The sequence below is a fragment of the Lagenorhynchus albirostris genome, chromosome 3 (assembly GCF_949774975.1).
Source record: "Lagenorhynchus albirostris chromosome 3, mLagAlb1.1, whole genome shotgun sequence".
NCBI lineage: Eukaryota > Metazoa > Chordata > Mammalia > Artiodactyla > Delphinidae > Lagenorhynchus > Lagenorhynchus albirostris.
This window is the reverse complement of record NC_083097.1, coordinates 64,797,583-64,810,552: the sequence shown is the minus strand read 5'-3', so window position 1 is coordinate 64,810,552 and position 12,970 is coordinate 64,797,583. Positions and strand designations below refer to the sequence as shown.

The window sequence follows — 12,970 nt, the reverse complement described above, 5'->3', positions numbered from 1 at the left end:
TTTCCATGTGGATATCCAGTTGTCTAAGCACCTTTTGCTGAAAAGACTTTTCTTTCCTCATTGAAGTATCTTGGAACTCCTGTTGAAAAAACTCTAAAAATATGATATTTTGTTCGAATGAAAAGTGGCAGGATGACATCTTTGGCCTCCTGGTAATTTTTTGACATGCTGTTGAACAGTTGTCACAGGTGTCATCAATATCTGTAGATGGTTTTCATGTAGAGAAAACGCTAATCCTGTAACTCATCTAAATGAAATGGGATTTCACATGGGACTCTGTCTCAGTTTCAACCAGGGCTCCAAGGCAATAGGTGCCTTTGTGCAAATTAGCAGAAAAGCAATCCCACTGGGTAGGTGAATTGCAGTAAAGTGCCCCTCTGGCACCCTGTGCTGCTAGAGGAGGAATGGCTGTAATTCAGCACTCACTCATCCCTGTAGCTTGATATCTTTGTGTGGGGTACAAACTGCATAGTCATTTGCGGTAGTTTTGGATTCCTTCTACAGCAACATTCCAAAGTGAGTTTTGAGGCCACCTAAGAAGAACTTCCAAAAGAGTTGGTAAAAACTACCAACTCTACCCTGAAAAAAGAGATTAGAGAGGTCAAGAGAGAGGATGTATTTGGAGAGAGTTGTGCTGAGAATCTAACAGTCTAAAAACTAGGTAGGATGGGAGATACTTCTTCACCTCAAATGTGAGAGGACCTCTTTTGGGACCACCCAGAAAGTATCCTATGTGTTTCCTAGTATTGGGACTGCATGTCTGATACAGGTCTGAAAAAATATAAACTGGCTCAAGCTTTAAGCTACCTTTAGCCACAATGCAGAGGGGAATAACTATAGTATAACTGACACCAGATCAGTGTTTTGTGGACCAGACTAAGCTATGGATGAGCAAAACAGGCCAGAGTTGTCTAAGGTTCTGCCCAGAAGGATCACCTGGAGAGTGAGGAGACCTCAGCATAAAGAGGTACAAGTTTTCTGCTAGATACTCAAGAGCTAATGGAGGCATCAGAAAAGACCACTTTGAGGAGATACATTTCTGCTGGACATTCCAGGTAAGAGATACCCAATGATGTGGGAGTCTCAAAAAAAAAAAAATTATAGATGAGCTTATGAGGGAAAAAGTCAGGTGTAAACATTCACCAAGTCTGAAGAGTGTCAACACATCAAGAGTGTACCAGTCAAGGGACTTCCCTGGTGGCGCAGTGGTTAAGAATCTGCCTGCCATGGGCTTCCCTGTTGGCGCAGTGGTTGAGAGTCTGCCTGCCGATGCAGGGGACACGGGTTCGTGCCCCAGCCCGGGAAGATCCTACATGCTGCGGAGCAGCTGGGCCCGTGAGCCATGGCCGCTGAGCCTGCGCATCCGGAGCCTGTGCTCTGCAATGGGAGAGGCCACAACAGTGAGAGGCCCACGTACCACAAAAAAAAGAAAAAAAGAAAAAAAAGAATCTGCCTGCCAGTGCAGGGGACGTAGGTTCGATCCCCGGTCTGGGAAGCTCCCACATGCCGCAGAGCAACTAAGCCCATGTGCCCCAACTACTGAGCCTGTGCTCTAGAGCCCTCATGCCACAACTACTGAGCCCATGAGCCACAACTACTGAAGCCTGCGCGCCTAGAGCCCGTGCTCCGCAACAGGAGAAGCCACCGCAATGAGAAGCCCGCACACCACACGAAGAGTAGCCCCCACTTGCTGCAACTAGGGAAAGCCTGCACGCAGCAACGAGACTCAACACAGCCAAAAATAAATAAATAAAAGAAAAAAAAAAGAGTGTACCAGTCAAGTAAATCTTTGCCTGCTTCCTTACGTCTTTCCCTCACTCACATCCCAACTCTGGTGGGGTCAGAAATCACAGTGAGTGGCAAGGAAAAGAAGGCAGAGTCAAAAGAGAAGAAGCTAACTTCACCCTGTTTTCCGCTAAAGGCCCGAAGTAAGAAAAGGTGCTTAACTTCAAATTAATGTCTTTAACAGTTACACAGAACTAGGCATTAATTAGTAACATTAGCCGTTTTAGATTAAAAGTGTCCAAAGACATTTTATTAGCTAAGTTTGTATATACATCTATCTATCTATCTATCACCTATCTATCTATCATCTATCTATCTATCTATCTATCTATCTATCTATCTATCTATCCTAATACTGTAGTGCCTTCTACAAGGCAGGGGAAAAACTGGTTGCACAGAGTGCGTTTGAATAGGCAGTATGGGGGTAGGGGAGAGAGTAAAATTGTATTGGTGTGCACTCTAACAGTGCCACTTTTCAATGTATTCATTCCTAAACTATCAAAATCAATAAACTACAATATAAAGAATAGCCATGTCTTTTTAAATCACAAAATGTCATTTCAAGAATCTCTATAAAAATAACTTTGATTCAATTCAAACAGTACTTTAAGTAGATCCCTAAAGAAATAACTGTACTGTAATTTGGGCATTGAAAGCTGTAACACAATTTAAACACGACTTCACTTTTTTGTCTTAATACGATTCCACCCACTGCATCCTTCTGTGTGTTGTTTTGATGACCCTGTCACTTAGGGTTCTTTGAGCTCAGTTTAAAGGTGTCAATAATGAATGAAATGAACTCAGCATTGGGATACATTTTCAAGAATTCTGGTAGTTTGAAACCATCCTATATAATTCCATCATACTTGATTATAACATGAAATAGAAACAAAAAAGCTAATTATGACGTAGAAGCAACTTCATGTCAAATGATGTACATAAAAGTGCCAATTTAGTAAATTCTGAATTTACTTAGCCTGTTTGAACATCCATAAAGGGGACTTAGCAAAACAGTCTTTCCATATGCCAGGTGAAACCCTCAGAGGGAATAGATCTCAGTTTAATAATGAAAGAGAAGGGAAGGGCTGATAATTATTCTGTCTAAACAGTGTTTTTGTGGCCCAACATTGATTGTGTCTTGAAATCTCCTTTGGGAATGGAGCAGGCAGCTTTTCCTTTGCTTTCAGAAACATCATGCAAATTATTTAAACATTTTTGCAATTATTTTCCTGAAACTGAGTTTTGGCACAATGCCTAGAAACACTGAAAAGTGACATCACACCGCACCCAGAGATGCAGTTTCCAAAAAATTCTCTGGGGAGCCTTACAACTGTCTTGGAGGCCGATTTCCATATCACCATGTAAACATGGGAGTCTATTGGTACTTCTGCCTTTAGAGAGGCTCCAGATAAGGACACCACCAGCAAGCAAAAGTTTAGGCAATTTAATTCTAGTTATCTTCCTGTAACTTGACTGTATGTGCAGTTTCTTTTAAAGTCCTTTCTAACTATCTGTGTGAAAAATATTTCTGTTGGCACTTTCTTAAACCCTTGAGGTGTCTATGACCACCCCTTTTTAATGTTAACCACAGAAAAAAGTCTGATCGCCTTTTCTCTATCCCAGACCTTATATCTGGTTATTCGTAAGGATAATTTTATAATTCATGCAGATGACTGGCCTAAAAATGATGACCCTCTTTTGTACTATTACTTCATGCTGAGGACAAAGAGGATACAGGAAAATTACTCCTTGGCCCAGGAAGTTTATTAAAATGCTAAATGAAGGTCTGGCGGCAGCTCAAAGAACTTTAAATAACCTTGTGGTGGAAAACCTCCAAAACCTCTTTTTACCGTCAGCTTAAACTAGGCTGGTTGTGACAAAGAGTAAGAAAATAAGTAGTTTCAAGAGTGCAAAAACACATCTATTTTTAAAAGGTAGGTCTGTACAATGGTTGCAGGCAAATGTGACACAGCCTTCTGAGGCATGATGACAATAATTTATCGTACAGCGGTTTTGCAGGGTTCACAGCCAGTCCTGGGCAGATTCCACATGTCAGGCATGGATGAAGTTGTGCAGAAGGAAGTGTAATTGCATCGTGGTCGATGCAGTGTTCCCTTTTGTTCGTCAGTGCAAAACATGCCACAGACACATCCTGTGAATAACGTTCTTGTGGCTAAAATTCCATGGAATAAAAACACAAAATTATGTGAAATAGAATGGCAATTGCTACTCCAATTAATTCCACTCTAGTGCCATATGGGGCGCTAACTCCATATGTGGTTTTGGCTCTGTGTTGCTCTGCTGGATCCTTCAACATTCAACAAGTAGCAGACTCTCTAAGAGGTAGGAGTCTCCAGGGCAAAGTCATTGAGCCATGGTATCTATAAATTATTACTGGGTCATCTGAAACCTGTATTCGAATTTTCAGGAAACCCATAGGAATGGGAAAACCACATACAAGTTGAACACAAGAAACCTTTTAATAGGGTCCCAGGGAGAACAAAAGAGGTAGATCTCCACAGCCTCAGAAGAGCCAACAGCAATAGAAAGAAGGCATGTTTTTCCCAGAGCCCTCATCTGGAGTACCTGTGCCCTTTCTTTCCAGCCTGACTTCCTGAAACACAGATGTACAACCTCAGTGAATACAGCCTGTCCCCATGGCCTTTTCCCCAGTCCCTGATGTTGTCCTCCTAGGGGGTCCCTGGGCTCCAAATGCAGCTATTCTGACAACCCCTTCCCTACATCCGAGCTCCCCAGGCCCACCATTATTCAGGAATGACTTAAGGAAATTAAGCCTGGAATTCAGTGTCTGCTTTAGGTCTGACACCCAGGCTTGGAAGACCTGTTCCCACCATATTCATTGGTCTTGTAACTGCTGCCCTTTTGTGTTTCTTCTCCTTGGTAATTTAACTATTATGGGTTCTTCTAGAACTAAAGCTCACCTTGATCCTATTTTTCAGTCCCCAGGCTGCTCCTGAACCTCAGGCAAAGGTCTGGAACTCTCAATCTCCGACAGCTTCTGGATTCTTCCTTTGGCATCAAGCCCCAAGCTGGCAGCCTTCTGACTAGACAACAACCAGGTCAGATGCAGACTTCCTTTGCTCTTGGACTGGACTCACTTCCAGCGCCTGCAGCTGGGCCTGTGCCCCCACTGCCTGCCTCACCCTTGTAGGAGAGGTAACTCCTTAACCTGCCTTTTCTAGTCCATCCTGCCTCACTCAGGTTATCTAGGTCATCTTAGACAGTGCCCCAAGATATGAAGGCTGGAGCTCAAGAGGCTGACTTTTTCCTGAAGAGTGCTAACTGAAGCTAGAAAAATAATTCAGATAGCTCTGGATCAAGATGCTTCTTCCTGGACAAGTCATAGGTATTTTGGTAGGAGGAAATGCCAATATATTTTGTAAAAACAAAAGAATCCCTGAGACCAGTCTTCCCTCTCAATACTGAGCTACACATATTTTTTATTTGTTTTAAAAGAACTAGATAGTCGTTTGAAGGGTGGCCTGAGAAAATTGGACTATGTATGTTTAGGGAAATTTAACATCCAAAGCAATATGGAAATTCTTCTTAGCGCTGATCTTTATGAATGTGTATAAGCACAGGAATGCTGCTTTTATGATGCTTTGTTGGTCTCTCTTCAGTAGATATCCCAACAGTTTATTACTATGAGTAATAGTCTAAAATAATAGGTGATTGAACCTTTCAGTAATTCATGTACTTGGTTGAGTAGCTATCAGCAAATGTGTGAGTAGCACAGAGGAAAATGTATAATAGTGTCCTTCCTTAGAACAAAATCCCAGCTAACAAGAGAAAACAAAGAGCAACACTGATAGGAAGCAGTGATAGTCTTGCTTCTTTGTGTAAGAGTGCACGGAGCTTTTCAGTATCTCAGCCTCACGCTAAGAGACTGCCTGCTTTTGACCATGGGTGAGAGATCAAAGTTACATGGGATAAGAGCCTCCCACACCTCTATCAACACCACCGAGAAAACAGTCAAGGGAACTCTGACTCTGAACCAGCTCTGATCACTGAGTTGCTGCAACCCTCAGAGTATGGGGACCCCATTGATCTTGCCAACTGAAGCAGCAAAGTACAGTGAAATGGAAGGAGCATGGCATCTAGTCCAACAGACTTGGTGTTAGAGCCCAGGCCAAGCATCCATCAGCTGATTGCATGAGTTACTTGACCTCTCCAGGCCTCAGTTTCACCACAGAATGCAAATAAATAAACACCTCATGGTGTTAAAGGAAAAAACTCATGTAAAACTCCAAGCACAGTTTCTGGCTTATAATGGGTACTCAGTAAATGGAAGTTCTCTTCCATCCATGACCCCTGCCCCCCTTATTTCTCTGGAAAATTCTTTATCTTTTAGAAAGACTGACTTCAAATGCAATTTTTGCAAAGATCGTTATTTTCTTCAAATCTCTCAAATCTGGTAAAAGGCTAGAGTCACCTTCTAATTATTTTTTAGAAAGAGATGTCGTGCCCCTGAACCATGAAAAACTGTTGATAAAGGGAAACATTCTCAATTAGCTGAGTGAATGATCTATGTCAATATTGCATGTGAGAAATGGATCATCATTTAACATGTAGGAATCAACATTAAAATTTAGGAAAAAGGTATTAGAGCCCATGAAACTGAATGGTGTAAAAAAGGATTGACATTTGCTTGGCGAGTATGCCAAGCTTCAATAGATGATCAACACTTTCTTCTGTTTATTGAATAAGGGAAATACTCCATATTGAGCAAAATGCCTTCGTAAACTGTTTAGGTGTGGTTAATTAGCTTGGACGTTAAGATGCAGCTTCCCATATCCTTCCAAACAGCATTTTTCTTGCCAGTGTGTAAATGGAACTCCAGTCTCTCAGAAGGGGATTCAAGAATAGAAGTGCAGAAAGAAAGGAAACTCAAACTGGAAAAGAAGCTCTGTAAAAAAAAAAAAAAAAATCAATAATTTTGCTACTGGGAAATTGCTACCATCCTTATCCAGGAAGAGGTGGAAAGGTCAGAATAACTTGTGTGATAAATGAATTTATAAAGTAGCCGGTATCAGGAGACTAATTTAATTGGCTGTTTTAAGTATGATAATATACCACACTTCCTACAAATTTTTTCCTTTATTAAAATCTTCAAATTAAGCTGAGTATAATCAAGGCTCACCATGTCCACCTTAATGGGACAAGCAGCACCAATTGCTTCTGGGGCATAAAAGCACTCATTATTAATTATTATTACCAATACCTATCCCAAAATATATTTTTTAAATGAGGTATTTTTTCTTCATCACATTTTAGACAATTTCAAGTCATAAAAGACAAAGGAAATATTTTTGTTCTACCATCTCCCTCTCCCCCAACCCCTGCCCTGGATACTTGGAACCTCACTAAATACCCAGTGTTGTCGCTCCCAAATTACAAATTAAATGGAGCATTAAATTAAGGACATTTGACTGTATAAATTTATAAACACCTTAGATGTGCGTTCTCAAGTTTAAAACTCAGTTTCTTTCATTGCTACTAGTTGTATGTTATCAATGTAGTTCATATTCCACTGGCTGTCACTTTCTCCATTAAGAGAAAAATAAGATATTTGGAAGACAATGTCAATTTTAAACATAATTTTATACAAGTTCCCTACCGCTTTTGTAAGAATAACTGTTAGAAGAAACAGCAGTGGATTAGCAAGACAGTTGAAAATACTATAGAACAATGTAATCCAGACACCATGTGCCTCCTAGAATATATATATTTTTAATTTTATTTATTTTTGGCTGCGTTGGGTCTTTGTTGCTGCTCACGGGCTTTCTCTAGTTGTGGCAAGCGGGGTCCACTCTTCATTGTGGTGCGCGGGCTTCTCATTCATGGTGGTTTCTCTTGTTGCGGGGTGCAGGCTCTAGGCATGTGGGCTTCAGTAGTTGTGGCACGCGGGCTCAGTAGTTGTGGCTCGCGGGCTCTAGAGCACAGGCTCAGTAGTTGTGGTGCACAGGCTTAGTTGCTCTGAGGCATATGGAATCTTCCTGGACCAGGGCTCAAACCCGTGTCCCCTGCATTGGCAGGCGTGTTCTTAGCCACTGTGTCACCAGGGAAGTCCCTGCCTCCTAGAATATTAAGAGAAGGAATAAAGCCAGTGCAAGAATTGTGTTGGTGCACTCAGTAAATGGTCCTGAGTTTAGAACCTGCAAATCTAACTCTATACATAAGGGAAACAGTGAGAAATGAGAGGAAAAGATCCAGTGCAGTATTAGATCTTGTTTTCTGGTGATCATTGATAGAGCTGATAGTAGATGTTATACAAAACAACCACCAAAATAATTAAAAGTTCAACTAAGGTTAGGAAAGTCTGTATTAAACAGGGTGAAACAGGTATTTTTTTTCCCTCTCCTTCTCCCTCTCTCTCTCTGTTTTCTAACTTGAATAATCCCCCATGCCTCTAATAAGCTAAGGTACACCGAAATCTTCAAAAGGGTAACAATAATAATAGACTTCTTCTTGTGCAAGAAAAAGCTAAGTTTACATATTAGAACAGGTAGCCTGCTGAATACTTTCCTGAATTTTCCAAGTTCTCTATAGTGAACATATATTAAATTTTTCATCAGGGAAAAACGAAAAGCTCTCTCCTTTCCTAACCCTTATATTCAGTCCAACTGTAAGTCCTGTCAGTTTCCGAAGTATATCCTAAATCCAACCTCTTACCATCTCCTAAGACCACAACCATAGTCGAAGCCCCCATCTTCCTTTTCCTGGATTAATGCAACACCCCCAGTAAGTGGTCACTGCCACCACTCTTGCCAACCTTCAGTCCTTCTGAGTCCTCCACAGAGCAGCCAGCTAGAGGAATCTTCCTGAAGCATAAAATTGGATTATAGAGTTTCCCTACTTGAAACCCTCCAAAGGCTTTTCTGTGAACCAGAATAAAATTCAAATTGCTGTCCTTGGTCCTCAAAGCCCTTCCTGACCTGGCACCTGTCTGTCCTCTTGCTCTCACAGGCCACTCCGCTCCCTGACTCCTGTGCTCTGGTCACTGTCTCCACAAAAGCCAAGCTCATTTCACTCTCGGGACCTTTGTTCTTGCCGTGCCTTTCGCTAAGAATGTGCTTGTCTGGGATCCTCACCTGACTTCCTCGTTTTCGTCTTTCAGATCTCAATTCACACATCACCTTCCCAGAGAGCTTTTCCCTGACCCCCCCCCCATTTAGCTAGAGCAGCCCCCCACCCATTTAACCCTCATTAACACTTATTGCAGCCTGAAGTGATTATATTTATCTCTCTTCATAGTTATCATGTCCTTCTTTACTAGAATATAATCTCCTTGAGAACAAGGACCTTTACCCAGCTACATGTCCAGAATGGTTAGAATGAGGCATAGCACATAGTACGTGCTCAATACATCTTTGAAAGAGAAAATTCAGAGAAAAGCACATTTATTGTACCTCATATGACACAGTGCTAAATATCTGATTCTCTGCATAGACTTGTGAGCTGTATGTTATCCTCATTTTTCCAGAAAGAGAAACTAAGATTTAGAGAAGTTAAGCAACTTGTCCAATGTCTCTCAGCGAGCTCCTGTATGTAACCAATAATAACTGGGGAGAAGATACCTAATTCAAAAATTTTATTTCATAACCCCCAAAACCTCAGCAGTGTAAACTCCCGAACCCCTAATAACTACTACCATAACAAAACCTACAGTTTCTCTCTTTCTTGTTATTGCAAAATATATTGATATTTCATTTATCAGGCACTTGACTGTTCTAAATAAGTGAATTTTTCAGATAATGTAAGCTTACCTGTTACATGTCAAAACTTCATTTATTTACATTGTGTTTCGTAAGATATTTCTGTATATTTCTCAGTCTTCTGAAACAGAGTATATTCAGCAAAAATTTTTATTTTCTGAATAACACATGGTAATTTTTAGAAACATCAGTTACTGTTCTGAGCAAAAAGAATTTTCTATTCATTATAACAGGAGTGGCTACATAATCTGTAGGGCCCGGTGCAAAATAAAAATGCAGAGCCTCTTGTTCAAGACTTGATAAGAATTTTAAGATGATGACAACAGAGCATTAAACCAGGCACAGGGCCCTGTATGACTGCACAGACCGCATGCTATGAAGCTGACCTTGCATCATATAGTGTGTTATACATAATAGGAATTCATAAGCATTTACTGAATAATGAATAATATCTTTAAGCCTCAGTGAGCAGGGCTCATTTCTCTAAATGAATTCAGATGTGTGAAAATAATAATAACATTGAGTTATGTATTAAGCACTGTTTTAATTGTTCTACATGCATTATCCTATCTGATTCTCTAAAACCCTTATGAGATTCATTTAGGATCTTACGGCTGCATGTAACAAACTCAGCTGAAGTGGCTTAACCAAACATGGATTCTATTTTCATATATTTGATAAGGGTCTAGTATTCAGAATATATAAATGTATAAAGAACTTTAGCAATTTTTATCCGTCAGAGTTCTTCAGAGAAACAGAACCAATAGGATGTATATGTATACTGTGTGAGCGTGTTTGCATATTATATATGTGTATACACATATATATACATACATAAATATATAATATTTATTTATAAATATATAATATATATAAGCATATATACATATATATTATATATGTAGTTATACACACACACACACGCATGCATATGAAGAGATTATTTTAAGGAATTGGCTCACAATATTATGGGATCTGGCCTAAAGGCTGGACACTCAGGCAAGATTTCTAGTCTTGAGGCAGAATTCTTTCTTCTTCAGGAAACCTCAGATTTTGCTCATAAGGCTGATAGAATTAAGGCCCACCCACATTATCAAGGGTAATCTCTTTTACTTAAAGTCAACTATAAATGGCAATCACATGTACAAAATACCTTCATATCAACGCATAGACTAGTGTTTGACTAAACAGTTGGGTACCATAGCCTAGCCAAGTTGACACATAAAATTCACCATCACACAACTCAAGAACAAAACAACAGACTATGCAATTTTTTTTTTACATCTTTATTGGCGTATAATTGCTTTACAATGGTGTGTTAGTTTCTGCTTTATCACAAAGTGAATCAGTTATACATATACATATGTTCCCATATCTCTTGGACAAACTTCTTGAATACATATTTCTTCAAAGAAGGTATACAAATGTCCAATAAGAACATGAAAAGATGCTCAATATTGTCAGTCATCCAGGAATGCAAATAAAAACACCAATAAGGTGACTGACCTTATGACACTTCATATCTATGAGGGTGGCCATAATAATAATAATATTTTGAAATAGAAAAAAGCAAGTATTGGAGAGGATGTGGATAAACTGGAACTCTCATACAATGCTGTTGGGAATGCAAAATGGTGCAGCTGCTATGAAAAACAGTTTGGCAATTTCTCAATAAGTTATACATAAAATCACCATATAACCTAGCAACTCTGCTTCTAGGCACATACCTAAAAGAATTGAAAACAGGTGTTCAAATAAAAATCTGTACACAAGTGTTCACAGCAGCTCTATTCACAATAGCAGATAAGTGGAAAAGACCCAAACGTCCATCAAAAGATGAATATATATACATATATATGTATACATATACACCACCAAATGTAAAATAGATAGCTAGTGGGAAGCAGCTACATAGCACAGGGAGATCAGCTTGGTGCTTTGTGTCCACCTAGAGGGGTGGGATAGGGAGGGTGGGAGGGAGACACAAGAGGGAGGTGATATGGGGATATATGTATATGTATAGCTGATTCACTTTGTTATACAGCAGAAACTTAACACACCATTGTAAAGCAATTATACTCCAATAAAGATGTTAAAAAAAAGCAAAGAAAAGATGAATGTATAAACAAATGTGATATATCCATACAATGGAATATTATTCAGCTATAAAAGATACACTAACTGGGCTTCCCTGGTGGCGCAGTGGTTGAGAGTCCGCCTGCCGGGTTCGTGCCCCGATCCGGGAAGATCCCACATGCCGCGGAGCGGCTGGGACCGTGAGCCATGGCCGCTGAGCCTGCGCGTCCGGAGCCTGTGCTCCGCAACGGGAGAGGCCACAACAGTGAGAGGCCCGCGTACCGCCAAAAAAAAAAAAAAAAAAAAAAAGATATACTAATATATGGTACAACATGGGTAAACCTTGAAAACATTATGCTATGTGAAATAAACCAGATACAAAAAAGGTCACATATTGTATGATTCCATTTATATGAAATATCCAGAATAAACAGATTCATAGAGACAAAGGTAGTAGTTGTCTAGAGCTGAAAGGATGCTGGTATGAGGAGTGACTCTAGTGAGTTTGGGGTTTCTTTTTGGGGTGATAAAAATGCTGTGAAATCACATAGTGATGGTTGCACAACAGTATATATATACACTCAAAACCACTGAATTGTACATCTAAAAGATTGAATTTCATGATATGTGACTTACTTTTCAGAAGAGCTGCTATAAAAAAGAATCAAGGGCCTAAACATCGTGCATGTCCTTCTAACAAGTTTGGGAGTTTAGGGGCTGGGGCCTTGTTTCTGCTCAATTTCTGGGCATTACACATAGGTCAGTTGATTGATGTAACTGAATAAAGGGGCTCCAGGTAAAGGAGCTATTTCAGAATAAAATTGGGAAATTCAGACAGAAGGCACAGAGGAAGAGAACAGTTCCTTTTGCTGGAGTCCTTGTCTCTGCTCCTCTGATTTCTGTAATGCCCTCAGAACTGCCTCTTGACCTTTCCAGGTCCTAGAATTCAGTATGAGAAGCTCTGGTCAAAGCCATTTGGTAAAGCCAAGATAATGTGTATCAGTGCCTCATATTTAACCTGAAGGACTCTAACAGGTCATCTGAAAGTATTATTAAGGGACTAGAGTTGACATTCTGGTCAGAGACCTAGCGATGGAGAAAGACATGTTGAAGAAATCAAATTGCCTAGATATGTTAAACTTATTTGTAGATAAATATCTCGGTCCTATACTTTAAAATAAAACAACCTGCAAAGTCATTCACAAGCTTCAAGAAGAACTTAAATGAGCTGAAGCCCACTGATATTGCTAGAGACTCATAGCATCTGAAGAAAGAGAAGAGCTTAAGAAAGTGACTTATTCCAGGGAAAAGCTCAGAGAAGGTCAACGCTTGTAATGAGCATAAGCTTCTATGCCAAAACGAAGCTCAAGGGG

At 40.0% G+C, this 12,970-nt stretch overlaps 1 long non-coding RNA gene across 1 annotated transcript in view; it reads left to right on the top strand.

Annotated features, from left to right (window-relative positions):
- LOC132518129 (uncharacterized) overlaps nucleotides 1–12,970 on the top strand; it is a 75,682-nt gene that overhangs the window by 40,701 nt on the left and 22,011 nt on the right. Inside the window, exon 3 of the long non-coding RNA XR_009539864.1 lies at nucleotides 4,746–4,962. This is a non-coding gene — a long non-coding RNA (uncharacterized LOC132518129). The remainder of the gene's footprint in view (nucleotides 1–4,745; nucleotides 4,963–12,970) is intronic.